This window comes from Carassius gibelio, chromosome B19 (assembly GCF_023724105.1).
Source record: "Carassius gibelio isolate Cgi1373 ecotype wild population from Czech Republic chromosome B19, carGib1.2-hapl.c, whole genome shotgun sequence".
Lineage (NCBI taxonomy): Eukaryota > Metazoa > Chordata > Actinopteri > Cypriniformes > Cyprinidae > Carassius > Carassius gibelio.
In genome coordinates, this window is record NC_068414.1 from 527,065 (window position 1) to 550,157 (window position 23,093).

Genomic DNA, 23,093 nt, shown 5'->3' on the forward strand with positions numbered 1-23,093 from the left:
GCAGCTATGCTCACCACTATACCACCAACGCAGCAGGCATTCAGCAACTTGCACCGTCAGTAAGACGACTCGAAGTGCACGAGTCGCCGATAGGGCTAGAGGAGCAGATGAGATCTTTGTTCAGACCCGTCACTAAAGAGAGCCTTCAAGAATTTGCATCCCGTCACGTACAAGAAAACGCTGCCTTCCCATCAGGCTAAATAAACACGAAGTGGTCAAACGCAGAGAGTGCCCATTCAGACGATGACCAGTGGCAAGCCCTCTCGCAGCATGCTGGCGGACGGTCAAACTGATTCTGCTCTTGACATTTCGATGTAGCTCTGCAGTGAGCAGAGCACCCAAAAATACAGGTCACTCGCAAAAGTTCCCCTCCACGGAAATCTTTAGTAAAAGGCGAAAGATTTATGCGACAATGAAGAGAAACTCGAGCTGTGTCTCCAAACGCTCGGGCCTGTGCGCTGCCTCTGTTAAACTACTACGCTCGCCAAGGGTCATCAAGGGTGACAACGCCTGCCCACATGTGTTTCGTCAGCACCCCCCCCCCCCCCACTCCAAAACGGAGGAGTAAAACTCAAAAAAGTCCCCTCGGCCCACCAATAACCAAAAGCCCAATCAAGGCAATCTCTTTCTCATGCCTCTATCTGAAAAGTTGGATAAAATCTTATATGAAAAAAAAAGTATTTTAAAGAAATCCCTTATTCCGAGGTCACCGTAGCCACCAGATCCAGTCTGTAACCGCTTCAGTCACCCGGATCCAGTCCGTATCCAGAGAAGATGGTGGATCAACACCTAGAAAGGACCTCTATGGCCCAGAAACACAGCGGAGACCGTGACAACTAGATGAGCCGCAGATACAAATCCCCTGTAAAGACCACCTGGACAAGACCACAGGAAACAGATGATTCTTCTGCACAGTCTGACATTCCTGCAGCCTGGAGCTGATCTACTGGTTTCGTCTGACAAGGGGAGAACTGTCTCCCCGACTGAGCCTGGTTTCTCACCGGGTTTTTTCTCCATCTTTTCACCGATCGAGTTTTGGTTTCTTGCCTCTGTCGCCTCTGGCAGGCGGAGCTTGGGACACTTCATGTACAGAGATATCGTTGACTTGATTGCAAATTATTGCACAGATACTATTTAAAACTGAACTTAGCTGAATGATGTCATCAAAGAGTTCAATAACGAAATGCCTTTAACTGTCATTTTGCTTTTTGACGCACTGTGTTCCTAATTAATGTTGTTCAGTTGCATTGACGCAATACTTTTTGTTTAAAGCGCAATTTAAAAAAAAAAAAAAAAAAAAAGAGTCCAAACAATGACCCCTGCTACGGGTAGTGTTCCAAGTGTTATGCGACTTCAGCTAATGATGGGTCCATCAGAAATTTTACGGTGCTAGGGCTGGGTCTGCGTCAGAAGAAGCCATGCATTGTTTAGTTATGTCAGTGCAGTGCCGTCGGTTGGGGGAGAAACGGCAGCATGCACGGCTCCTCGTTAGTATAGTGGACAGTATCTCCGCCTGTCACGCGGAAGACCGGGGTTCGATTCCCCGACGGGGAGAACTGGTTCTTTTCGTCTTCCGAACGATCCATCCAAAATTTTTGGTTGGAGTCGCAGGTCACAGAAGGAGTTCTGCTTCGACGTCAGCCCGAGCCAAAGGACATGCGTTGGCCGGGAATCGAACCCGGGTCAACTGCTTGGAAGGCAGCTATGCTCACCACTATACCACCAACGCAGGTGGAAGTCAGCAGCTTTATTGACGCACTGTGTTCCTAATTAATGTTGTTCAGTTGCATTGACACAATACTTTTTGTTTAAAGCGCAATTTAAAAAAAAAAAAAAAAAAAGAGTCCAAACAATGACCCCTGCTACGGGTAGTGTTGCAAGTGTTATGCGACTTCAGCTAATGATGGGTCCATCCGATATTATTCCATCCAAAAGTTTTGGGTGGAGGCACAGGTCACAGAGGGAGTTCTGCTTCGACGTCAGCCCGAGCCAAAGGACATGCGTTGGCCGGGAATCGAACCCGGGTCAACTGCTTGGAAGGCAGCTATGCTCACCACTATACCACCAACGCAGCAGGCATTCAGCAACTTGCGCCGTCAGTAAGAAGACTCGAAGTGCACGAGTCGCCGATAGGGCTAGAGGAGCAGATGAGATCTTTGTTCGGACCCGTCACTAAAGAGAGCCTTCAAGAATTTGCATCCCGTCACGTACAAGAAAACGCTGCCTTCCCATCCGGCTAAATAAACACGAAGTGGTCAAACGCAGAGAGTGCCCATTCAGACGATGACCAGTGGCAAGCCCTCTCGCAGCATGCTGGCGGACGGTCAAACTGATTCTGCTCTTGACATTTCGATGTAGCTCTGCAGTGAGCAGAGCACCCAAAAATACAGGTCACTCGCAAAAGTTCCCCTCCACGGAAATCTTTAGTAAAAGGCGAAAGATTTATGCGACAATGAAGAGAAACTCGAGCTGTGTCTCCAAACGCTCGGGCCTGTGCGCTGCCTCTGTTAAACTACTATGCTCGCCAAGGGTCATCAAGGGTGACAACGCCTGCCCACATGTGTTTCGTCAGCACCCCCCCCCCCCCACTCCAAAACGGAGGAGTAAAACTCAAAAAAGTCCCCTCGGCCCACCAATAACCAAAAGCCCAATCAAGGCAATCTCTTTCTCATGCCTCTATCTGAAAAGTTGGATAAAATCTTATATGAAAAAAAAAGTATTTTAAAGAAATCCCTTATTCCGAGGTCACCGTAGCCACCAGATCCAGTCTGTAACCGCTTCAGTCACCCGGATCCAATCCGTATCCAGAGAAGATGGTGGATCAACACCTAGAAAGGACCTCTATGGCCCAGAAACACAGCGGAGACCGTGACAACTAGATGAGCCGCAGATACAAATCCCCTGTAAAGACCACCTGGACAAGACCACAGGAAACAGATGATTCTTCTGCACAGTCTGACATTCCTGCAGCCTGGAGCTGATCTACTGGTTTCGTCTGACAAGGGGAGAACTGTCTCCCCGACTGAGCCTGGTTTCTCACCGGGTTTTTTATCCATCTTTTCACCGATCGAGTTTTGGTTTCTTGCCTCTGTCGCCTCTGGCAGGCGGAGCTTGGGACACTTCATGTACAGAGATATCGTTGACTTGATTGCAAATTATTGCACAGATACTATTTAAAACTGAACTTAGCTGAATGATGTCATCAAAGAGTTCAATAACGAAATGCCTTTAACTGTCATTTTGCTTTTTGACGCACTGTGTTCCTAATTAATGTTGTTCAGTTGCATTGACGCAATACTTTTTGTTTAAAGCGCAATTTAAAAAAAAAAAAAAAAAAAAAAGAGTCCAAACAATGACCCCTGCTACGGGTAGTGTTCCAAGTGTTATGCGACTTCAGCTAATGATGGGTCCATCAGAAATTTTACGGTGCTAGGGCTGGGTCTGCGTCAGAAGAAGCCATGCATTGTTTAGTTATGTCAGTGCAGTGCCGTCGGTTGGGGGAGAAACGGCAGCATGCACGGCTCCTCGTTAGTATAGTGGACAGTATCTCCGCCTGTCATGCGGAAGACCGGGGTTCGATTCCCCGACGGGGAGAGCTGGTTCTTTTCGTCTTCCGAACGATCCATCCAAAATTTTTGGTTGGAGTCGCAGGTCACAGAAGGAGTTCTGCTTCGACGTCAGCCCGAGCCAAAGGACATGCGTTGGCCGGGAATCGAACCCGGGTCAACTGCTTGGAAGGCAGCTATGCTCACCACTATACCACCAACGCAGGCGGAAGTCAGCAGCTTTATTGACGCACTGTGTTCCTAATTAATGTTGTTCAGTTGCATTGACACAATACTTTTTGTTTAAAGCGCAATTTAAAAAAAAAAAAAAAAAAAAGAGTCCAAACAATGACCCCTGCTACGGGTAGTGTTGCAAGTGTTATGCGACTTCAGCTAATGATGGGTCCATCCGATATTATTCCATCCAAAAGTTTTGGGTGGAGGCACAGGTCACAGAGGGAGTTCTGCTTCGACGTCAGCCCGAGCCAAAGGACATGCGTTGGCCGGGAATCGAACCCGGGTCAACTGCTTGGAAGGCAGCTATGCTCACCACTATACCACCAACGCAGCAGGCATTCAGCAACTTGCGCCGTCAGTAAGAAGACTCGAAGTGCACGAGTCGCCGATAGGGCTAGAGGAGCAGATGAGATCTTTGTTCAGACCCGTCACTAAAGAGAGCCTTCAAGAATTTGCATCCCGTCACGTACAAGAAAACGCTGCCTTCCCATCAGGCTAAATAAACACGAAGTGGTCAAACGCAGAGAGTGCCCATTCAGACGATGACCAGTGGCAAGCCCTCTCGCAGCATGCTGGCGGACGGTCAAACTGATTCTGCTCTTGACATTTCGATGTAGCTCTGCAGTGAGCAGAGCACCCAAAAATACAGGTCACTCGCAAAAGTTCCCCTCCACGGAAATCTTTAGTAAAAGGCGAAAGATTTATGCGACAATGAAGAGAAACTCGAGCTGTGTCTCCAAACGCTCGGGCCTGTGCGCTGCCTCTGTTAAACTACTACGCTCGCCAAGGGTCATCAAGGGTGACAACGCCTGCCCACATGTGTTTCGTCAGCACCCCCCCCCCCCCCACTCCAAAACGGAGGAGTAAAACTCAAAAAAGTCCCCTCGGCCCACCAATAACCAAAAGCCCAATCAAGGCAATCTCTTTCTCATGCCTCTATCTGAAAAGTTGGATAAAATCTTATATGAAAAAAAAAGTATTTTAAAGAAATCCCTTATTCCGAGGTCACCGTAGCCACCAGATCCAGTCTGTAACCGCTTCAGTCACCCGGATCCAGTCCGTATCCAGAGAAGATGGTGGATCAACACCTAGAAAGGACCTCTATGGCCCAGAAACACAGCGGAGACCGTGACAACTAGATGAGCCGCAGATACAAATCCCCTGTAAAGACCACCTGGACAAGACCACAGGAAACAGATGATTCTTCTGCACAGTCTGACATTCCTGCAGCCTGGAGCTGATCTACTGGTTTCGTCTGACAAGGGGAGAACTGTCTCCCCGACTGAGCCTGGTTTCTCACCGGGTTTTTTCTCCATCTTTTCACCGATCGAGTTTTGGTTTCTTGCCTCTGTCGCCTCTGGCAGGCGGAGCTTGGGACACTTCATGTACAGAGATATCGTTGACTTGATTGCAAATTATTGCACAGATACTATTTAAAACTGAACTTAGCTGAATGATGTCATCAAAGAGTTCAATAACGAAATGCCTTTAACTGTCATTTTGCTTTTTGACGCACTGTGTTCCTAATTAATGTTGTTCAGTTGCATTGACGCAATACTTTTTGTTTAAAGCGCAATTTAAAAAAAAAAAAAAAAAAAAAGAGTCCAAACAATGACCCCTGCTACGGGTAGTGTTCCAAGTGTTATGCGACTTCAGCTAATGATGGGTCCATCAGAAATTTTACGGTGCTAGGGCTGGGTCTGCGTCAGAAGAAGCCATGCATTGTTTAGTTATGTCAGTGCAGTGCCGTCGGTTGGGGGAGAAACGGCAGCATGCACGGCTCCTCGTTAGTATAGTGGACAGTATCTCCGCCTGTCACGCGGAAGACCGGGGTTCGATTCCCCGACGGGGAGAGCTGGTTCTTTTCGTCTTCCGAACGATCCATCCAAAATTTTTGGTTGGAGTCGCAGGTCACAGAAGGAGTTCTGCTTCGACGTCAGCCCGAGCCAAAGGACATGCGTTGGCCGGGAATCGAACCCGGGTCAACTGCTTGGAAGGCAGCTATGCTCACCACTATACCACCAACGCAGGCGGAAGTCAGCAGCTTTATTGACGCACTGTGTTCCTAATTAATGTTGTTCAGTTGCATTGACACAATACTTTTTGTTTAAAGCGCAATTTAAAAAAAAAAAAAAAAAAAAGAGTCCAAACAATGACCCCTGCTACGGGTAGTGTTGCAAGTGTTATGCGACTTCAGCTAATGATGGGTCCATCCGATATTATTCCATCCAAAAGTTTTGGGTGGAGGCACAGGTCACAGAGGGAGTTCTGCTTCGACGTCAGCCCGAGCCAAAGGACATGCGTTGGCCGGGAATCGAACCCGGGTCAACTGCTTGGAAGGCAGCTATGCTCACCACTATACCACCAACGCAGCAGGCATTCAGCAACTTGCGCCGTCAGTAAGAAGACTCGAAGTGCACGAGTCGCCGATAGGGCTAGAGGAGCAGATGAGATCTTTGTTCAGACCCGTCACTAAAGAGAGCCTTCAAGAATTTGCATCCCGTCACGTACAAGAAAACGCTGCCTTCCCATCAGGCTAAATAAACACGAAGTGGTCAAACGCAGAGAGTGCCCATTCAGACGATGACCAGTGGCAAGCCCTCTCGCAGCATGCTGGCGGACGGTCAAACTGATTCTGCTCTTGACATTTCGATGTAGCTCTGCAGTGAGCAGAGCACCCAAAAATACAGGTCACTCGCAAAAGTTCCCCTCCACGGAAATCTTTAGTAAAAGGCGAAAGATTTATGCGACAATGAAGAGAAACTCGAGCTGTGTCTCCAAACGCTCGGGCCTGTGCGCTGCCTCTGTTAAACTACTACGCTCGCCAAGGGTCATCAAGGGTGACAACGCCTGCCCACATGTGTTTCGTCAGCACCCCCCCCCCCCCACTCCAAAACGGAGGAGTAAAACTCAAAAAAGTCCCCTCGGCCCACCAATAACCAAAAGCCCAATCAAGGCAATCTCTTTCTCATGCCTCTATCTGAAAAGTTGGATAAAATCTTATATGAAAAAAAAAGTATTTTAAAGAAATCCCTTATTCCGAGGTCACCGTAGCCACCAGATCCAGTCTGTAACCGCTTCAGTCACCCGGATCCAGTCCGTATCCAGAGAAGATGGTGGATCAACACCTAGAAAGGACCTCTATGGCCCAGAAACACAGCGGAGACCGTGACAACTAGATGAGCCGCAGATACAAATCCCCTGTAAAGACCACCTGGACAAGACCACAGGAAACAGATGATTCTTCTGCACAGTCTGACATTCCTGCAGCCTGGAGCTGATCTACTGGTTTCGTCTGACAAGGGGAGAACTGTCTCCCCGACTGAGCCTGGTTTCTCACCGGGTTTTTTCTCCATCTTTTCACCGATCGAGTTTTGGTTTCTTGCCTCTGTCGCCTCTGGCAGGCGGAGCTTGGGACACTTCATGTACAGAGATATCGTTGACTTGATTGCAAATTATTGCACAGATACTATTTAAAACTGAACTTAGCTGAATGATGTCATCAAAGAGTTCAATAACGAAATGCCTTTAACTGTCATTTTGCTTTTTGACGCACTGTGTTCCTAATTAATGTTGTTCAGTTGCATTGACGCAATACTTTTTGTTTAAAGCGCAATTTAAAAAAAAAAAAAAAAAAAAAGAGTCCAAACAATGACCCCTGCTACGGGTAGTGTTCCAAGTGTTATGCGACTTCAGCTAATGATGGGTCCATCAGAAATTTTACGGTGCTAGGGCTGGGTCTGCGTCAGAAGAAGCCATGCATTGTTTAGTTATGTCAGTGCAGTGCCGTCGGTTGGGGGAGAAACGGCAGCATGCACGGCTCCTCGTTAGTATAGTGGACAGTATCTCCGCCTGTCACGCGGAAGACCGGGGTTCGATTCCCCGACGGGGAGAACTGGTTCTTTTCGTCTTCCGAACGATCCATCCAAAATTTTTGGTTGGAGTCGCAGGTCACAGAAGGAGTTCTGCTTCGACGTCAGCCCGAGCCAAAGGACATGCGTTGGCCGGGAATCGAACCCGGGTCAACTGCTTGGAAGGCAGCTATGCTCACCACTATACCACCAACGCAGGTGGAAGTCAGCAGCTTTATTGACGCACTGTGTTCCTAATTAATGTTGTTCAGTTGCATTGACACAATACTTTTTGTTTAAAGCGCAATTTAAAAAAAAAAAAAAAAAAAAGAGTCCAAACAATGACCCCTGCTACGGGTAGTGTTGCAAGTGTTATGCGACTTCAGCTAATGATGGGTCCATCCGATATTATTCCATCCAAAAGTTTTGGGTGGAGGCACAGGTCACAGAGGGAGTTCTGCTTCGACGTCAGCCCGAGCCAAAGGACATGCGTTGGCCGGGAATCGAACCCGGGTCAACTGCTTGGAAGGCAGCTATGCTCACCACTATACCACCAACGCAGCAGGCATTCAGCAACTTGCGCCGTCAGTAAGAAGACTCGAAGTGCACGAGTCGCCGATAGGGCTAGAGGAGCAGATGAGATCTTTGTTCAGACCCGTCACTAAAGAGAGCCTTCAAGAATTTGCATCCCGTCACGTACAAGAAAACGCTGCCTTCCCATCCGGCTAAATAAACACGAAGTGGTCAAACGCAGAGAGTGCCCATTCAGACGATGACCAGTGGCAAGCCCTCTCGCAGCATGCTGGCGGACGGTCAAACTGATTCTGCTCTTGACATTTCGATGTAGCTCTGCAGTGAGCAGAGCACCCAAAAATACAGGTCACTCGCAAAAGTTCCCCTCCACGGAAATCTTTAGTAAAAGGCGAAAGATTTATGCGACAATGAAGAGAAACTCGAGCTGTGTCTCCAAACGCTCGGGCCTGTGCGCTGCCTCTGTTAAACTACTATGCTCGCCAAGGGTCATCAAGGGTGACAACGCCTGCCCACATGTGTTTCGTCAGCACCCCCCCCCCCCCCACTCCAAAACGGAGGAGTAAAACTCAAAAAAGTCCCCTCGGTCCACCAATAACCAAAAGCCCAATCAAGGCAATCTCTTTCTCATGCCTCTATCTGAAAAGTTGGATAAAATCTTATATGAAAAAAAAAGTATTTTAAAGAAATCCCTTATTCCGAGGTCACCGTAGCCACCAGATCCAGTCTGTAACCGCTTCAGTCACCCGGATCCAATCCGTATCCAGAGAAGATGGTGGATCAACACCTAGAAAGGACCTCTATGGCCCAGAAACACAGCGGAGACCGTGACAACTAGATGAGCCGCAGATACAAATCCCCTGTAAAGACCACCTGGACAAGACCACAGGAAACAGATGATTCTTCTGCACAGTCTGACATTCCTGCAGCCTGGAGCTGATCTACTGGTTTCGTCTGACAAGGGGAGAACTGTCTCCCCGACTGAGCCTGGTTTCTCACCGGGTTTTTTATCCATCTTTTCACCGATCGAGTTTTGGTTTCTTGCCTCTGTCGCCTCTGGCAGGCGGAGCTTGGGACACTTCATGTACAGAGATATCGTTGACTTGATTGCAAATTATTGCACAGATACTATTTAAAACTGAACTTAGCTGAATGATGTCATCAAAGAGTTCAATAACGAAATGCCTTTAACTGTCATTTTGCTTTTTGACGCACTGTGTTCCTAATTAATGTTGTTCAGTTGCATTGACGCAATACTTTTTGTTTAAAGCGCAATTTAAAAAAAAAAAAAAAAAAAAAGAGTCCAAACAATGACCCCTGCTACGGGTAGTGTTCCAAGTGTTATGCGACTTCAGCTAATGATGGGTCCATCAGAAATTTTACGGTGCTAGGGCTGGGTCTGCGTCAGAAGAAGCCATGCATTGTTTAGTTATGTCAGTGCAGTGCCGTCGGTTGGGGGAGAAACGGCAGCATGCACGGCTCCTCGTTAGTATAGTGGACAGTATCTCCGCCTGTCACGCGGAAGACCGGGGTTCGATTCCCCGACGGGGAGAGCTGGTTCTTTTCGTCTTCCGAACGATCCATCCAAAATTTTTGGTTGGAGTCGCAGGTCACAGAAGGAGTTCTGCTTCGACGTCAGCCCGAGCCAAAGGACATGCGTTGGCCGGGAATCGAACCCGGGTCAACTGCTTGGAAGGCAGCTATGCTCACCACTATACCACCAACGCAGGCGGAAGTCAGCAGCTTTATTGACGCACTGTGTTCCTAATTAATGTTGTTCAGTTGCATTGACACAATACTTTTTGTTTAAAGCGCAATTTAAAAAAAAAAAAAAAAAAAAGAGTCCAAACAATGACCCCTGCTACGGGTAGTGTTGCAAGTGTTATGCGACTTCAGCTAATGATGGGTCCATCCGATATTATTCCATCCAAAAGTTTTGGGTGGAGGCACAGGTCACAGAGGGAGTTCTGCTTCGACGTCAGCCCGAGCCAAAGGACATGCGTTGGCCGGGAATCGAACCCGGGTCAACTGCTTGGAAGGCAGCTATGCTCACCACTATACCACCAACGCAGCAGGCATTCAGCAACTTGCGCCGTCAGTAAGAAGACTCGAAGTGCACGAGTCGCCGATAGGGCTAGAGGAGCAGATGAGATCTTTGTTCAGACCCGTCACTAAAGAGAGCCTTCAAGAATTTGCATCCCGTCACGTACAAGAAAACGCTGCCTTCCCATCAGGCTAAATAAACACGAAGTGGTCAAACGCAGAGAGTGCCCATTCAGACGATGACCAGTGGCAAGCCCTCTCGCAGCATGCTGGCGGACGGTCAAACTGATTCTGCTCTTGACATTTCGATGTAGCTCTGCAGTGAGCAGAGCACCCAAAAATACAGGTCACTCACAAAAGTTCCCCTCCACGGAAATCTTTAGTAAAAGGCGAAAGATTTATGCGACAATGAAGAGAAACTCGAGCTGTGTCTCCAAACGCTCGGGCCTGTGCGCTGCCTCTGTTAAACTACTACGCTCGCCAAGGGTCATCAAGGGTGACAACGCCTGCCCACATGTGTTTCGTCAGCACCCCCCCCCCCCCACTCCAAAACGGAGGAGTAAAACTCAAAAAAGTCCCCTCGGCCCACCAATAACCAAAAGCCCAATCAAGGCAATCTCTTTCTCATGCCTCTATCTGAAAAGTTGGATAAAATCTTATATGAAAAAAAAAGTATTTTAAAGAAATCCCTTATTCCGAGGTCACCGTAGCCACCAGATCCAGTCTGTAACCGCTTCAGTCACCCGGATCCAGTCCGTATCCAGAGAAGATGGTGGATCAACACCTAGAAAGGACCTCTATGGCCCAGAAACACAGCGGAGACCGTGACAACTAGATGAGCCGCAGATACAAATCCCCTGTAAAGACCACCTGGACAAGACCACAGGAAACAGATGATTCTTCTGCACAGTCTGACATTCCTGCAGCCTGGAGCTGATCTACTGGTTTCGTCTGACAAGGGGAGAACTGTCTCCCCGACTGAGCCTGGTTTCTCACCGGGTTTTTTCTCCATCTTTTCACCGATCGAGTTTTGGTTTCTTGCCTCTGTCGCCTCTGGCAGGCGGAGCTTGGGACACTTCATGTACAGAGATATCGTTGACTTGATTGCAAATTATTGCACAGATACTATTTAAAACTGAACTTAGCTGAATGATGTCATCAAAGAGTTCAATAACGAAATGCCTTTAACTGTCATTTTGCTTTTTGACGCACTGTGTTCCTAATTAATGTTGTTCAGTTGCATTGACGCAATACTTTTTGTTTAAAGCGCAATTTAAAAAAAAAAAAAAAAAAAAAGAGTCCAAACAATGACCCCTGCTACGGGTAGTGTTCCAAGTGTTATGCGACTTCAGCTAATGATGGGTCCATCAGAAATTTTACGGTGCTAGGGCTGGGTCTGCGTCAGAAGAAGCCATGCATTGTTTAGTTATGTCAGTGCAGTGCCGTCGGTTGGGGGAGAAACGGCAGCATGCACGGCTCCTCGTTAGTATAGTGGACAGTATCTCCGCCTGTCACGCGGAAGACCGGGGTTCGATTCCCCGACGGGGAGAACTGGTTCTTTTCGTCTTCCGAACGATCCATCCAAAATTTTTGGTTGGAGTCGCAGGTCACAGAAGGAGTTCTGCTTCGACGTCAGCCCGAGCCAAAGGACATGCGTTGGCCGGGAATCGAACCCGGGTCAACTGCTTGGAAGGCAGCTATGCTCACCACTATACCACCAACGCAGGTGGAAGTCAGCAGCTTTATTGACGCACTGTGTTCCTAATTAATGTTGTTCAGTTGCATTGACACAATACTTTTTGTTTAAAGCGCAATTTAAAAAAAAAAAAAAAAAAAAGAGTCCAAACAATGACCCCTGCTACGGGTAGTGTTGCAAGTGTTATGCGACTTCAGCTAATGATGGGTCCATCCGATATTATTCCATCCAAAAGTTTTGGGTGGAGGCACAGGTCACAGAGGGAGTTCTGCTTCGACGTCAGCCCGAGCCAAAGGACATGCGTTGGCCGGGAATCGAACCCGGGTCAACTGCTTGGAAGGCAGCTATGCTCACCACTATACCACCAACGCAGCAGGCATTCAGCAACTTGCGCCGTCAGTAAGAAGACTCGAAGTGCACGAGTCGCCGATAGGGCTAGAGGAGCAGATGAGATCTTTGTTCAGACCCGTCACTAAAGAGAGCCTTCAAGAATTTGCATCCCGTCACGTACAAGAAAACGCTGCCTTCCCATCCGGCTAAATAAACACGAAGTGGTCAAACGCAGAGAGTGCCCATTCAGACGATGACCAGTGGCAAGCCCTCTCGCAGCATGCTGGCGGACGGTCAAACTGATTCTGCTCTTGACATTTCGATGTAGCTCTGCAGTGAGCAGAGCACCCAAAAATACAGGTCACTCGCAAAAGTTCCCCTCCACGGAAATCTTTAGTAAAAGGCGAAAGATTTATGCGACAATGAAGAGAAACTCGAGCTGTGTCTCCAAACGCTCGGGCCTGTGCGCTGCCTCTGTTAAACTACTATGCTCGCCAAGGGTCATCAAGGGTGACAACGCCTGCCCACATGTGTTTCGTCAGCACCCCCCCCCCCCCACTCCAAAACGGAGGAGTAAAACTCAAAAAAGTCCCCTCGGCCCACCAATAACCAAAAGCCCAATCAAGGCAATCTCTTTCTCATGCCTCTATCTGAAAAGTTGGATAAAATCTTATATGAAAAAAAAAGTATTTTAAAGAAATCCCTTATTCCGAGGTCACCGTAGCCACCAGATCCAGTCTGTAACCGCTTCAGTCACCCGGATCCAATCCGTATCCAGAGAAGATGGTGGATCAACACCTAGAAAGGACCTCTATGGCCCAGAAACACAGCGGAGACCGTGACAACTAGATGAGCCGCAGATACAAATCCCCTGTAAAGACCACCTGGACAAGACCACAGGAAACAGATGATTCTTCTGCACAGTCTGACATTCCTGCAGCCTGGAGCTGATCTACTGGTTTCGTCTGACAAGGGGAGAACTGTCTCCCCGACTGAGCCTGGTTTCTCACCGGGTTTTTTATCCATCTTTTCACCGATCGAGTTTTGGTTTCTTGCCTCTGTCGCCTCTGGCAGGCGGAGCTTGGGACACTTCATGTACAGAGATATCGTTGACTTGATTGCAAATTATTGCACAGATACTATTTAAAACTGAACTTAGCTGAATGATGTCATCAAAGAGTTCAATAACGAAATGCCTTTAACTGTCATTTTGCTTTTTGACGCACTGTGTTCCTAATTAATGTTGTTCAGTTGCATTGACGCAATACTTTTTGTTTAAAGCGCAATTTAAAAAAAAAAAAAAAAAAAAAAGAGTCCAAACAATGACCCCTGCTACGGGTAGTGTTCCAAGTGTTATGCGACTTCAGCTAATGATGGGTCCATCAGAAATTTTACGGTGCTAGGGCTGGGTCTGCGTCAGAAGAAGCCATGCATTGTTTAGTTATGTCAGTGCAGTGCCGTCGGTTGGGGGAGAAACGGCAGCATGCACGGCTCCTCGTTAGTATAGTGGACAGTATCTCCGCCTGTCATGCGGAAGACCGGGGTTCGATTCCCCGACGGGGAGAGCTGGTTCTTTTCGTCTTCCGAACGATCCATCCAAAATTTTTGGTTGGAGTCGCAGGTCACAGAAGGAGTTCTGCTTCGACGTCAGCCCGAGCCAAAGGACATGCGTTGGCCGGGAATCGAACCCGGGTCAACTGCTTGGAAGGCAGCTATGCTCACCACTATACCACCAACGCAGGCGGAAGTCAGCAGCTTTATTGACGCACTGTGTTCCTAATTAATGTTGTTCAGTTGCATTGACACAATACTTTTTGTTTAAAGCGCAATTTAAAAAAAAAAAAAAATAAAAGAGTCCAAACAATGACCCCTGCTACGGGTAGTGTTGCAAGTGTTATGCGACTTCAGCTAATGATGGGTCCATCCGATATTATTCCATCCAAAAGTTTTGGGTGGAGGCACAGGTCACAGAGGGAGTTCTGCTTCGACGTCAGCCCGAGCCAAAGGACATGCGTTGGCCGGGAATCGAACCCGGGTCAACTGCTTGGAAGGCAGCTATGCTCACCACTATACCACCAACGCAGCAGGCATTCAGCAACTTGCGCCGTCAGTAAGAAGACTCGAAGTGCACGAGTCGCCGATAGGGCTAGAGGAGCAGATGAGATCTTTGTTCAGACCCGTCACTAAAGAGAGCCTTCAAGAATTTGCATCCCGTCACGTACAAGAAAACGCTGCCTTCCCATCAGGCTAAATAAACACGAAGTGGTCAAACGCAGAGAGTGCCCATTCAGACGATGACCAGTGGCAAGCCCTCTCGCAGCATGCTGGCGGACGGTCAAACTGATTCTGCTCTTGACATTTCGATGTAGCTCTGCAGTGAGCAGAGCACCCAAAAATACAGGTCACTCGCAAAAGTTCCCCTCCACGGAAATCTTTAGTAAAAGGCGAAAGATTTATGCGACAATGAAGAGAAACTCGAGCTGTGTCTCCAAACGCTCGGGCCTGTGCGCTGCCTCTGTTAAACTACTACGCTCGCCAAGGGTCATCAAGGGTGACAACGCCTGCCCACATGTGTTTCGTCAGCACCCCCCCCCCCACTCCAAAACGGAGGAGTAAAACTCAAAAAAGTCCCCTCGGCCCACCAATAACCAAAAGCCCAATCAAGGCAATCTCTTTCTCATGCCTCTATCTGAAAAGTTGGATAAAATCTTATATGAAAAAAAAAGTATTTTAAAGAAATCCCTTATTCCGAGGTCACCGTAGCCACCAGATCCAGTCTGTAACCGCTTCAGTCACCCGGATCCAGTCCGTATCCAGAGAAGATGGTGGATCAACACCTAGAAAGGACCTCTATGGCCCAGAAACACAGCGGAGACCGTGACAACTAGATGAGCCGCAGATACAAATCCCCTGTAAAGACCACCTGGACAAGACCACAGGAAACAGATGATTCTTCTGCACAGTCTGACATTCCTGCAGCCTGGAGCTGATCTACTGGTTTCGTCTGACAAGGGGAGAACTGTCTCCCCGACTGAGCCTGGTTTCTCACCGGGTTTTTTCTCCATCTTTTCACCGATCGAGTTTTGGTTTCTTGCCTCTGTCGCCTCTGGCAGGCGGAGCTTGGGACACTTCATGTACAGAGATATCGTTGACTTGATTGCAAATTATTGCACAGATACTATTTAAAACTGAACTTAGCTGAATGATGTCATCAAAGAGTTCAATAACGAAATGCCTTTAACTGTCATTTTGCTTTTTGACGCACTGTGTTCCTAATTAATGTTGTTCAGTTGCATTGACGCAATACTTTTTGTTTAAAGCGCAATTTAAAAAAAAAAAAAAAAAAAAAGAGTCCAAACAATGACCCCTGCTACGGGTAGTGTTCCAAGTGTTATGCGACTTCAGCTAATGATGGGTCCATCAGAAATTTTACGGTGCTAGGGCTGGGTCTGCGTCAGAAGAAGCCATGCATTGTTTAGTTATGTCAGTGCAGTGCCGTCGGTTGGGGGAGAAACGGCAGCATGCACGGCTCCTCGTTAGTATAGTGGACAGTATCTCCGCCTGTCACGCGGAAGACCGGGGTTCGATTCCCCGACGGGGAGAGCTGGTTCTTTTCGTCTTCCGAACGATCCATCCAAAATTTTTGGTTGGAGTCGCAGGTCACAGAAGGAGTTCTGCTTCGACGTCAGCCCGAGCCAAAGGACATGCGTTGGCCGGGAATCGAACCCGGGTCAACTGCTTGGAAGGCAGCTATGCTCACCACTATACCACCAACGCAGGCGGAAGTCAGCAGCTTTATTGACGCACTGTGTTCCTAATTAATGTTGTTCAGTTGCATTGACACAATACTTTTTGTTTAAAGCGCAATTTAAAAAAAAAAAAAAAAAAAAGAGTCCAAACAATGACCCCTGCTACGGGTAGTGTTGCAAGTGTTATGCGACTTCAGCTAATGATGGGTCCATCCGATATTATTCCATCCAAAAGTTTTGGGTGGAGGCACAGGTCACAGAGGGAGTTCTGCTTCGACGTCAGCCCGAGCCAAAGGACATGCGTTGGCCGGGAATCGAACCCGGGTCAACTGCTTGGAAGGCAGCTATGCTCACCACTATACCACCAACGCAGCAGGCATTCAGCAACTTGCGCCGTCAGTAAGAAGACTCGAAGTGCACGAGTCGCCGATAGGGCTAGAGGAGCAGATGAGATCTTTGTTCAGACCCGTCACTAAAGAGAGCCTTCAAGAATTTGCATCCCGTCACGTACAAGAAAACGCTGCCTTCCCATCAGGCTAAATAAACACGAAGTGGTCAAACGCAGAGAGTGCCCATTCAGACGATGACCAGTGGCAAGCCCTCTCGCAGCATGCTGGCGGACGGTCAAACTGATTCTGCTCTTGACATTTCGATGTAGCTCTGCAGTGAGCAGAGCACCCAAAAATACAGGTCACTCGCAAAAGTTCCCCTCCACGGAAATCTTTAGTAAAAGGCGAAAGATTTATGCGACAATGAAGAGAAACTCGAGCTGTGTCTCCAAACGCTCGGGCCTGTGCGCTGCCTCTGTTAAACTACTACGCTCGCCAAGGGTCATCAAGGGTGACAACGCCTGCCCACATGTGTTTCGTCAGCACCCCCCCCCCCCCACTCCAAAACGGAGGAGTAAAACTCAAAAAAGTCCCCTCGGCCCACCAATAACCAAAAGCCCAATCAAGGCAATCTCTTTCTCATGCCTCTATCTGAAAAGTTGGATAAAATCTTATATGAAAAAAAAAGTATTTTAAAGAAATCCCTTATTCCGAGGTCACCGTAGCCACCAGATCCAGTCTGTAACCGCTTCAGTCACCCGGATCCAGTCCGTATCCAGAGAAGATGGTGGATCAACACCTAGAAAGGACCTCTATGGCCCAGAAACACAGCGGAGACCGTGACAACTAGATGAGCCGCAGATACAAATCCCCTGTAAAGACCACCTGGACAAGACCACAGGAAACAGATGATTCTTCTGCACAGTCTGACATTCCTGCAGCCTGGAGCTGATCTACTGGTTTCGTCTGACAAGGGGAGAACTGTCTCCCCGACTGAGCCTGGTTTCTCACCGGGTTTTTTCTCCATCTTTTCACCGATCGAGTTTTGGTTTCTTGCCTCTGTCGCCTCTGGCAGGCGGAGCTTGGGACACTTCATGTACAGAGATATCGTTGACTTGATTGCAAATTATTGCACAGATACTATTTAAAACTGAACTTAGCTGAATGATGTCATCAAAGAGTTCAATAACGAAATGCCTTTAACTGTCATTTTGCTTTTTGACGCACTGTGTTCCTAATTAATGTTGTTCAGTTGCATTGACGCAATACTTTTTGTTTAAAGCGCAATTTAAAAAAAAAAAAAAAAAAAAAGAGTCCAAACAATGACCCCTGCTACGGGTAGTGTTCCAAGTGTTATGCGACTTCAGCTAATGATGGGTCCATCAGAAATTTTACGGTGCTAGGGCTGGGTCTGCGTCAGAAGAAGCCATGCATTGTTTAGTTATGTCAGTGCAGTGCCGTCGGTTGGGGGAGAAACGGCAGCATGCACGGCTCCTCGTTAGTATAGTGGACAGTATCTCCGCCTGTCACGCGGAAGACCGGGGTTCGATTCCCCGACGGGGAGAACTGGTTCTTTTCGTCTTCCGAACGATCCATCCAAAATTTTTGGTTGGAGTCGCAGGTCACAGAAGGAGTTCTGCTTCGACGTCAGCCCGAGCCAAAGGACATGCGTTGGCCGGGAATCGAACCCGGGTCAACTGCTTGGAAGGCAGCTATGCTCACCACTATACCACCAACGCAGGTGGAAGTCAGCAGCTTTATTGACGCACTGTGTTCCTAATTAATGTTGTTCAGTTGCATTGACACAATACTTTTTGTTTAAAGCGCAATTTAAAAAAAAAAAAAAAAAAAAGAGTCCAAACAATGACCCCTGCTACGGGTAGTGTTGCAAGTGTTATGCGACTTCAGCTAATGATGGGTCCATCCGATATTATTCCATCCAAAAGTTTTGGGTGGAGGCACAGGTCACAGAGGGAGTTCTGCTTCGACGTCAGCCCGAGCCAAAGGACATGCGTTGGCCGGGAATCGAACCCGGGTCAACTGCTTGGAAGGCAGCTATGCTCACCACTATACCACCAACGCAGCAGGCATTCAGCAACTTGCGCCGTCAGTAAGAAGACTCGAAGTGCACGAGTCGCCGATAGGGCTAGAGGAGCAGATGAGATCTTTGTTCAGACCCGTCACTAAAGAGAGCCTTCAAGAATTTGCATCCCGTCACGTACAAGAAAACGCTGCCTTCCCATCCGGCTAAATAAACACGAAGTGGTCAAACGCAGAGAGTGCCCATTCAGACGATGACCAGTGGCAAGCCCTCTCGCAGCATGCTGGCGGACGGTCAAACTGATTCTGCTCTTGACATTTCGATGTAGCTCTGCAGTGAGCAGAGCACCCAAAAATACAGGTCACTCGCAAAAGTTCCCCTCCACGGAAATCTTTAGTAAAAGGCGAAAGATTTATGCGACAATGAAGAGAAACTCGAGCTGTGTCTCCAAACGCTCGGGCCTGTGCGCTGCCTCTGTTAAACTACTATGCTCGCCAAGGGTCATCAAGGGTGACAACGCCTGCCCACATGTGTTTCGTCAGCACCCCCCCCCCCCCACTCCAAAACGGAGGAGTAAAACTCAAAAAAGTCCCCTCGGCCCACCAATAACCAAAAGCCCAATCAAGGCAATCTCTTTCTCATGCCTCTATCTGAAAAGTTGGATAAAATCTTATATGAAAAAAAAAGTATTTTAAAGAAATCCCTTATTCCGAGGTCACCGTAGCCACCAGATCCAGTCTGTAACCGCTTCAGTCACCCGGATCCAATCCGTATCCAGAGAAGATGGTGGATCAACACCTAGAAAGGACCTCTATGGCCCAGAAACACAGCGGAGACCGTGACAACTAGATGAGCCGCAGATACAAATCCCCTGTAAAGACCACCTGGACAAGACCACAGGAAACAGATGATTCTTCTGCACAGTCTGACATTCCTGCAGCCTGGAGCTGATCTACTGGTTTCGTCTGACAAGGGGAGAACTGTCTCCCCGACTGAGCCTGGTTTCTCACCGGGTTTTTTATCCATCTTTTCACCGATCGAGTTTTGGTTTCTTGCCTCTGTCGCCTCTGGCAGGCGGAGCTTGGGACACTTCATGTACAGAGATATCGTTGACTTGATTGCAAATTATTGCACAGATACTATTTAAAACTGAACTTAGCTGAATGATGTCATCAAAGAGTTCAATAACGAAATGCCTTTAACTGTCATTTTGCTTTTTGACGCACTGTGTTCCTAATTAATGTTGTTCAGTTGCATTGACGCAATACTTTTTGTTTAAAGCGCAATTTAAAAAAAAAAAAAAAAAAAAAAGAGTCCAAACAATGACCCCTGCTACGGGTAGTGTTCCAAGTGTTATGCGACTTCAGCTAATGATGGGTCCATCAGAAATTTTACGGTGCTAGGGCTGGGTCTGCGTCAGAAGAAGCCATGCATTGTTTAGTTATGTCAGTGCAGTGCCGTCGGTTGGGGGAGAAACGGCAGCATGCACGGCTCCTCGTTAGTATAGTGGACAGTATCTCCGCCTGTCATGCGGAAGACCGGGGTTCGATTCCCCGACGGGGAGAGCTGGTTCTTTTCGTCTTCCGAACGATCCATCCAAAATTTTTGGTTGGAGTCGCAGGTCACAGAAGGAGTTCTGCTTCGACGTCAGCCCGAGCCAAAGGACATGCGTTGGCCGGGAATCGAACCCGGGTCAACTGCTTGGAAGGCAGCTATGCTCACCACTATACCACCAACGCAGGCGGAAGTCAGCAGCTTTATTGACGCACTGTGTTCCTAATTAATGTTGTTCAGTTGCATTGACACAATACTTTTTGTTTAAAGCGCAATTTAAAAAAAAAAAAAAAAAAAAGAGTCCAAACAATGACCCCTGCTACGGGTAGTGTTGCAAGTGTTATGCGACTTCAGCTAATGATGGGTCCATCCGATATTATTCCATCCAAAAGTTTTGGGTGGAGGCACAGGTCACAGAGGGAGTTCTGCTTCGACGTCAGCCCGAGCCAAAGGACATGCGTTGGCCGGGAATCGAACCCGGGTCAACTGCTTGGAAGGCAGCTATGCTCACCACTATACCACCAACGCAGCAGGCATTCAGCAACTTGCGCCGTCAGTAAGAAGACTCGAAGTGCACGAGTCGCCGATAGGGCTAGAGGAGCAGATGAGATCTTTGTTCAGACCCGTCACTAAAGAGAGCCTTCAAGAATTTGCATCCCGTCACGTACAAGAAAACGCTGCCTTCCCATCAGGCTAAATAAACACGAAGTGGTCAAACGCAGAGAGTGCCCATTCAGACGATGACCAGTGGCAAGCCCTCTCGCAGCATGCTGGCGGACGGTCAAACTGATTCTGCTCTTGACATTTCGATGTAGCTCTGCAGTGAGCAGAGCACCCAAAAATACAGGTCACTCACAAAAGTTCCCCTCCACGGAAATCTTTAGTAAAAGGCGAAAGATTTATGCGACAATGAAGAGAAACTCGAGCTGTGTCTCCAAACGCTCGGGCCTGTGCGCTGCCTCTGTTAAACTACTACGCTCGCCAAGGGTCATCGAGGGTGACAACGCCTGCCCACATGTGTTTCGTCAGCACCCCCCCCCCACTCCAAAACGGAGGAGTAAAACTCAAAAAAGTCCCCTCGGCCCACCAATAACCAAAAGCCCAATCAAGGCAATCTCTTTCTCATGCCTCTATCTGAAAAGTTGGATAAAATCTTATATGAAAAAAAAAGTATTTTAAAGAAATCCCTTATTCCGAGGTCACCGTAGCCACCAGATCCAGTCTGTAACCGCTTCAGTCACCCGGATCCAGTCCGTATCCAGAGAAGATGGTGGATCAACACCTAGAAAGGACCTCTATGGCCCAGAAACACAGCGGAGACCGTGACAACTAGATGAGCCGCAGATACAAATCCCCTGTAAAGACCACCTGGACAAGACCACAGGAAACAGATGATTCTTCTGCACAGTCTGACATTCCTGCAGCCTGGAGCTGATCTACTGGTTTCGTCTGACAAGGGGAGAACTGTCTCCCCGACTGAGCCTGGTTTCTCACCGGGTTTTTTCTCCATCTTTTCACCGATCGAGTTTTGGTTTCTTGCCTCTGTCGCCTCTGGCAGGCGGAGCTTGGGACACTTCATGTACAGAGATATCGTTGACTTGATTGCAAATTATTGCACAGATACTATTTAAAACTGAACTTAGCTGAATGATGTCATCAAAGAGTTCAATAACGAAATGCCTTTAACTGTCATTTTGCTTTTTGACGCACTGTGTTCCTAATTAATGTTGTTCAGTTGCATTGACGCAATACTTTTTGTTTAAAGCGCAATTTAAAAAAAAAAAAAAAAAAAAAAGAGTCCAAACAATGACCCCTGCTACGGGTAGTGTTCCAAGTGTTATGCGACTTCAGCTAATGATGGGTCCATCAGAAATTTTACGGTTATAGGGCTGGGTCTGCGTCAGAAGAAGCCATGCATTGTTTAGTTATGTCAGTGCAGTGCCGTCGGTTGGGGGAGAAACGGCAGCATGCACGGCTCCTCGTTAGTATAGTGGACAGTATCTCCGCCTGTCACGCGGAAGACCGGGGTTCGATTCCCCGACGGGGAGAGCTGGTTCTTTTCGTCTTCCGAACGATCCATCCAAAATTTTTGGTTGGAGTCGCAGGTCACAGAAGGAGTTCTGCTTCGACGTCAGCCCGAGCCAAAGGACATGCGTTGGCCGGGAATCGAACCCGGGTCAACTGCTTGGAAGGCAGCTATGCTCACCACTATACCACCAACGCAGGCGGAAGTCAGCAGCTTTATTGACGCACTGTGATCCTAATTAATGTTGTTCAGTTGCATTGACACAATACTTTTTGTTTAAAGCGCAATTTAAAAAAAAAAAAAAAAAAGAGTCCAAACAATGACCCCTGCTACGGGTAGTGTTGCAAGTGTTATGCGACTTCAGCTAATGATGGGTCCATCCGATATTATTCCATCCAAAAGTTTTGGGTGGAGGCACAGGTCACAGAGGGAGTTCTGCTTCGACGTCAGCCCGAGCCAAAGGACATGCGTTGGCCGGGAATCGAACCCGGGTCAACTGCTTGGAAGGCAGCTATGCTCACCACTATACCACCAACGCAGCAGGCATTCAGCAACTTGCGCCGTCAGTAAGAAGACTCGAAGTGCACGAGTCGCCGATAGGGCTAGAGGAGCAGATGAGATCTTTGTTCAGACCCGTCACTAAAGAGAGCCTTCAAGAATTTGCATCCCGTCACGTACAAGAAAACGCTGCCTTCCCATCAGGCTAAATAAACACGAAGTGGTCAAACGCAGAGAGTGCCCATTCAGACGATGACCAGTGGCAAGCCCTCTCGCAGCATGCTGGCGGACGGTCAAACTGATTCTGCTCTTGACATTTCGATGTAGCTCTGCAGTGAGCAGAGCACCCAAAAATACAGGTCACTCACAAAAGTTCCCCTCCACGGAAATCTTTAGTAAAAGGCGAAAGATTTATGCGACAATGAAGAGAAACTCGAGCTGTGTCTCCAAACGCTCGGGCCTGTGCGCTGCCTCTGTTAAACTACTACGCTCGCCAAGGGTCATCAAGGGTGACAACGCCTGCCCACATGTGTTTCGTCAGCACCCCCCCCCCCCACTCCAAAACGGAGGAGTAAAACTCAAAAAAGTCCCCTCGGCCCACCAATAACCAAAAGCCCAATCAAGGCAATCTCTTTCTCATGCCTCTATCTGAAAAGTTGGATA

The 23,093-nt window shown here is 48.0% G+C and overlaps 34 non-coding genes across 34 annotated transcripts; all 34 read right to left on the reverse strand.

The window, feature by feature from the left end:
* Positions 1-316: 316 nt before the first annotated feature.
* Positions 317-431, reverse strand: LOC127980185 (U5 spliceosomal RNA). The gene has a single exon (XR_008159222.1). It is a non-coding gene; the product is annotated as a U5 spliceosomal RNA (small nuclear RNA).
* Positions 432-1,657: 1,226 nt separating this feature from the next.
* trnag-ucc (transfer RNA glycine (anticodon UCC)) lies at positions 1,658-1,729 on the reverse strand. The gene has a single exon. It is a non-coding gene; the product is annotated as a tRNA-Gly (tRNA).
* A 270-nt stretch (positions 1,730-1,999) lies between these two features.
* On the reverse strand, positions 2,000-2,071 carry trnag-ucc (transfer RNA glycine (anticodon UCC)). Its single transcript has one exon. It is a non-coding gene; the product is annotated as a tRNA-Gly (tRNA).
* Positions 2,072-2,356: 285 nt separating this feature from the next.
* Positions 2,357-2,471, reverse strand: LOC127980188 (U5 spliceosomal RNA). The gene has a single exon (XR_008159224.1). It is a non-coding gene; the product is annotated as a U5 spliceosomal RNA (small nuclear RNA).
* Positions 2,472-3,697: 1,226 nt separating this feature from the next.
* On the reverse strand, positions 3,698-3,769 carry trnag-ucc (transfer RNA glycine (anticodon UCC)). Its single transcript has one exon. It is a non-coding gene; the product is annotated as a tRNA-Gly (tRNA).
* Positions 3,770-4,040: 271 nt separating this feature from the next.
* On the reverse strand, positions 4,041-4,112 carry trnag-ucc (transfer RNA glycine (anticodon UCC)). Its single transcript has one exon. It is a non-coding gene; the product is annotated as a tRNA-Gly (tRNA).
* Positions 4,113-4,397: 285 nt separating this feature from the next.
* Positions 4,398-4,512, reverse strand: LOC127980189 (U5 spliceosomal RNA). Its single transcript, XR_008159225.1, has one exon. It is a non-coding gene; the product is annotated as a U5 spliceosomal RNA (small nuclear RNA).
* A 1,226-nt stretch (positions 4,513-5,738) lies between these two features.
* Positions 5,739-5,810, reverse strand: trnag-ucc (transfer RNA glycine (anticodon UCC)). Its single transcript has one exon. It is a non-coding gene; the product is annotated as a tRNA-Gly (tRNA).
* Positions 5,811-6,081: 271 nt separating this feature from the next.
* trnag-ucc (transfer RNA glycine (anticodon UCC)) lies at positions 6,082-6,153 on the reverse strand. Its single transcript has one exon. It is a non-coding gene; the product is annotated as a tRNA-Gly (tRNA).
* A 285-nt stretch (positions 6,154-6,438) lies between these two features.
* On the reverse strand, positions 6,439-6,553 carry LOC127980190 (U5 spliceosomal RNA). The gene has a single exon (XR_008159226.1). It is a non-coding gene; the product is annotated as a U5 spliceosomal RNA (small nuclear RNA).
* A 1,225-nt stretch (positions 6,554-7,778) lies between these two features.
* trnag-ucc (transfer RNA glycine (anticodon UCC)) lies at positions 7,779-7,850 on the reverse strand. Its single transcript has one exon. It is a non-coding gene; the product is annotated as a tRNA-Gly (tRNA).
* Positions 7,851-8,121: 271 nt separating this feature from the next.
* On the reverse strand, positions 8,122-8,193 carry trnag-ucc (transfer RNA glycine (anticodon UCC)). Its single transcript has one exon. It is a non-coding gene; the product is annotated as a tRNA-Gly (tRNA).
* A 285-nt stretch (positions 8,194-8,478) lies between these two features.
* Positions 8,479-8,593, reverse strand: LOC127980191 (U5 spliceosomal RNA). Its single transcript, XR_008159227.1, has one exon. It is a non-coding gene; the product is annotated as a U5 spliceosomal RNA (small nuclear RNA).
* Positions 8,594-9,819: 1,226 nt separating this feature from the next.
* Positions 9,820-9,891, reverse strand: trnag-ucc (transfer RNA glycine (anticodon UCC)). Its single transcript has one exon. It is a non-coding gene; the product is annotated as a tRNA-Gly (tRNA).
* A 271-nt stretch (positions 9,892-10,162) lies between these two features.
* trnag-ucc (transfer RNA glycine (anticodon UCC)) lies at positions 10,163-10,234 on the reverse strand. The gene has a single exon. It is a non-coding gene; the product is annotated as a tRNA-Gly (tRNA).
* A 285-nt stretch (positions 10,235-10,519) lies between these two features.
* Positions 10,520-10,635, reverse strand: LOC127980127 (U5 spliceosomal RNA). The gene has a single exon (XR_008159164.1). It is a non-coding gene; the product is annotated as a U5 spliceosomal RNA (small nuclear RNA).
* A 1,224-nt stretch (positions 10,636-11,859) lies between these two features.
* On the reverse strand, positions 11,860-11,931 carry trnag-ucc (transfer RNA glycine (anticodon UCC)). The gene has a single exon. It is a non-coding gene; the product is annotated as a tRNA-Gly (tRNA).
* A 271-nt stretch (positions 11,932-12,202) lies between these two features.
* trnag-ucc (transfer RNA glycine (anticodon UCC)) lies at positions 12,203-12,274 on the reverse strand. The gene has a single exon. It is a non-coding gene; the product is annotated as a tRNA-Gly (tRNA).
* A 285-nt stretch (positions 12,275-12,559) lies between these two features.
* On the reverse strand, positions 12,560-12,674 carry LOC127980192 (U5 spliceosomal RNA). The gene has a single exon (XR_008159228.1). It is a non-coding gene; the product is annotated as a U5 spliceosomal RNA (small nuclear RNA).
* Positions 12,675-13,900: 1,226 nt separating this feature from the next.
* Positions 13,901-13,972, reverse strand: trnag-ucc (transfer RNA glycine (anticodon UCC)). The gene has a single exon. It is a non-coding gene; the product is annotated as a tRNA-Gly (tRNA).
* Positions 13,973-14,243: 271 nt separating this feature from the next.
* Positions 14,244-14,315, reverse strand: trnag-ucc (transfer RNA glycine (anticodon UCC)). Its single transcript has one exon. It is a non-coding gene; the product is annotated as a tRNA-Gly (tRNA).
* A 285-nt stretch (positions 14,316-14,600) lies between these two features.
* Positions 14,601-14,715, reverse strand: LOC127980194 (U5 spliceosomal RNA). The gene has a single exon (XR_008159231.1). It is a non-coding gene; the product is annotated as a U5 spliceosomal RNA (small nuclear RNA).
* A 1,223-nt stretch (positions 14,716-15,938) lies between these two features.
* On the reverse strand, positions 15,939-16,010 carry trnag-ucc (transfer RNA glycine (anticodon UCC)). Its single transcript has one exon. It is a non-coding gene; the product is annotated as a tRNA-Gly (tRNA).
* Positions 16,011-16,281: 271 nt separating this feature from the next.
* On the reverse strand, positions 16,282-16,353 carry trnag-ucc (transfer RNA glycine (anticodon UCC)). Its single transcript has one exon. It is a non-coding gene; the product is annotated as a tRNA-Gly (tRNA).
* Positions 16,354-16,638: 285 nt separating this feature from the next.
* LOC127980195 (U5 spliceosomal RNA) lies at positions 16,639-16,753 on the reverse strand. The gene has a single exon (XR_008159232.1). It is a non-coding gene; the product is annotated as a U5 spliceosomal RNA (small nuclear RNA).
* A 1,225-nt stretch (positions 16,754-17,978) lies between these two features.
* Positions 17,979-18,050, reverse strand: trnag-ucc (transfer RNA glycine (anticodon UCC)). Its single transcript has one exon. It is a non-coding gene; the product is annotated as a tRNA-Gly (tRNA).
* A 271-nt stretch (positions 18,051-18,321) lies between these two features.
* trnag-ucc (transfer RNA glycine (anticodon UCC)) lies at positions 18,322-18,393 on the reverse strand. Its single transcript has one exon. It is a non-coding gene; the product is annotated as a tRNA-Gly (tRNA).
* A 285-nt stretch (positions 18,394-18,678) lies between these two features.
* LOC127980196 (U5 spliceosomal RNA) lies at positions 18,679-18,793 on the reverse strand. Its single transcript, XR_008159233.1, has one exon. It is a non-coding gene; the product is annotated as a U5 spliceosomal RNA (small nuclear RNA).
* Positions 18,794-20,019: 1,226 nt separating this feature from the next.
* Positions 20,020-20,091, reverse strand: trnag-ucc (transfer RNA glycine (anticodon UCC)). The gene has a single exon. It is a non-coding gene; the product is annotated as a tRNA-Gly (tRNA).
* Positions 20,092-20,362: 271 nt separating this feature from the next.
* On the reverse strand, positions 20,363-20,434 carry trnag-ucc (transfer RNA glycine (anticodon UCC)). The gene has a single exon. It is a non-coding gene; the product is annotated as a tRNA-Gly (tRNA).
* A 285-nt stretch (positions 20,435-20,719) lies between these two features.
* On the reverse strand, positions 20,720-20,835 carry LOC127980128 (U5 spliceosomal RNA). Its single transcript, XR_008159165.1, has one exon. It is a non-coding gene; the product is annotated as a U5 spliceosomal RNA (small nuclear RNA).
* A 1,222-nt stretch (positions 20,836-22,057) lies between these two features.
* On the reverse strand, positions 22,058-22,129 carry trnag-ucc (transfer RNA glycine (anticodon UCC)). The gene has a single exon. It is a non-coding gene; the product is annotated as a tRNA-Gly (tRNA).
* Positions 22,130-22,398: 269 nt separating this feature from the next.
* trnag-ucc (transfer RNA glycine (anticodon UCC)) lies at positions 22,399-22,470 on the reverse strand. Its single transcript has one exon. It is a non-coding gene; the product is annotated as a tRNA-Gly (tRNA).
* Positions 22,471-22,755: 285 nt separating this feature from the next.
* LOC127980129 (U5 spliceosomal RNA) lies at positions 22,756-22,871 on the reverse strand. Its single transcript, XR_008159166.1, has one exon. It is a non-coding gene; the product is annotated as a U5 spliceosomal RNA (small nuclear RNA).
* Positions 22,872-23,093: the final 222 nt, after the last annotated feature.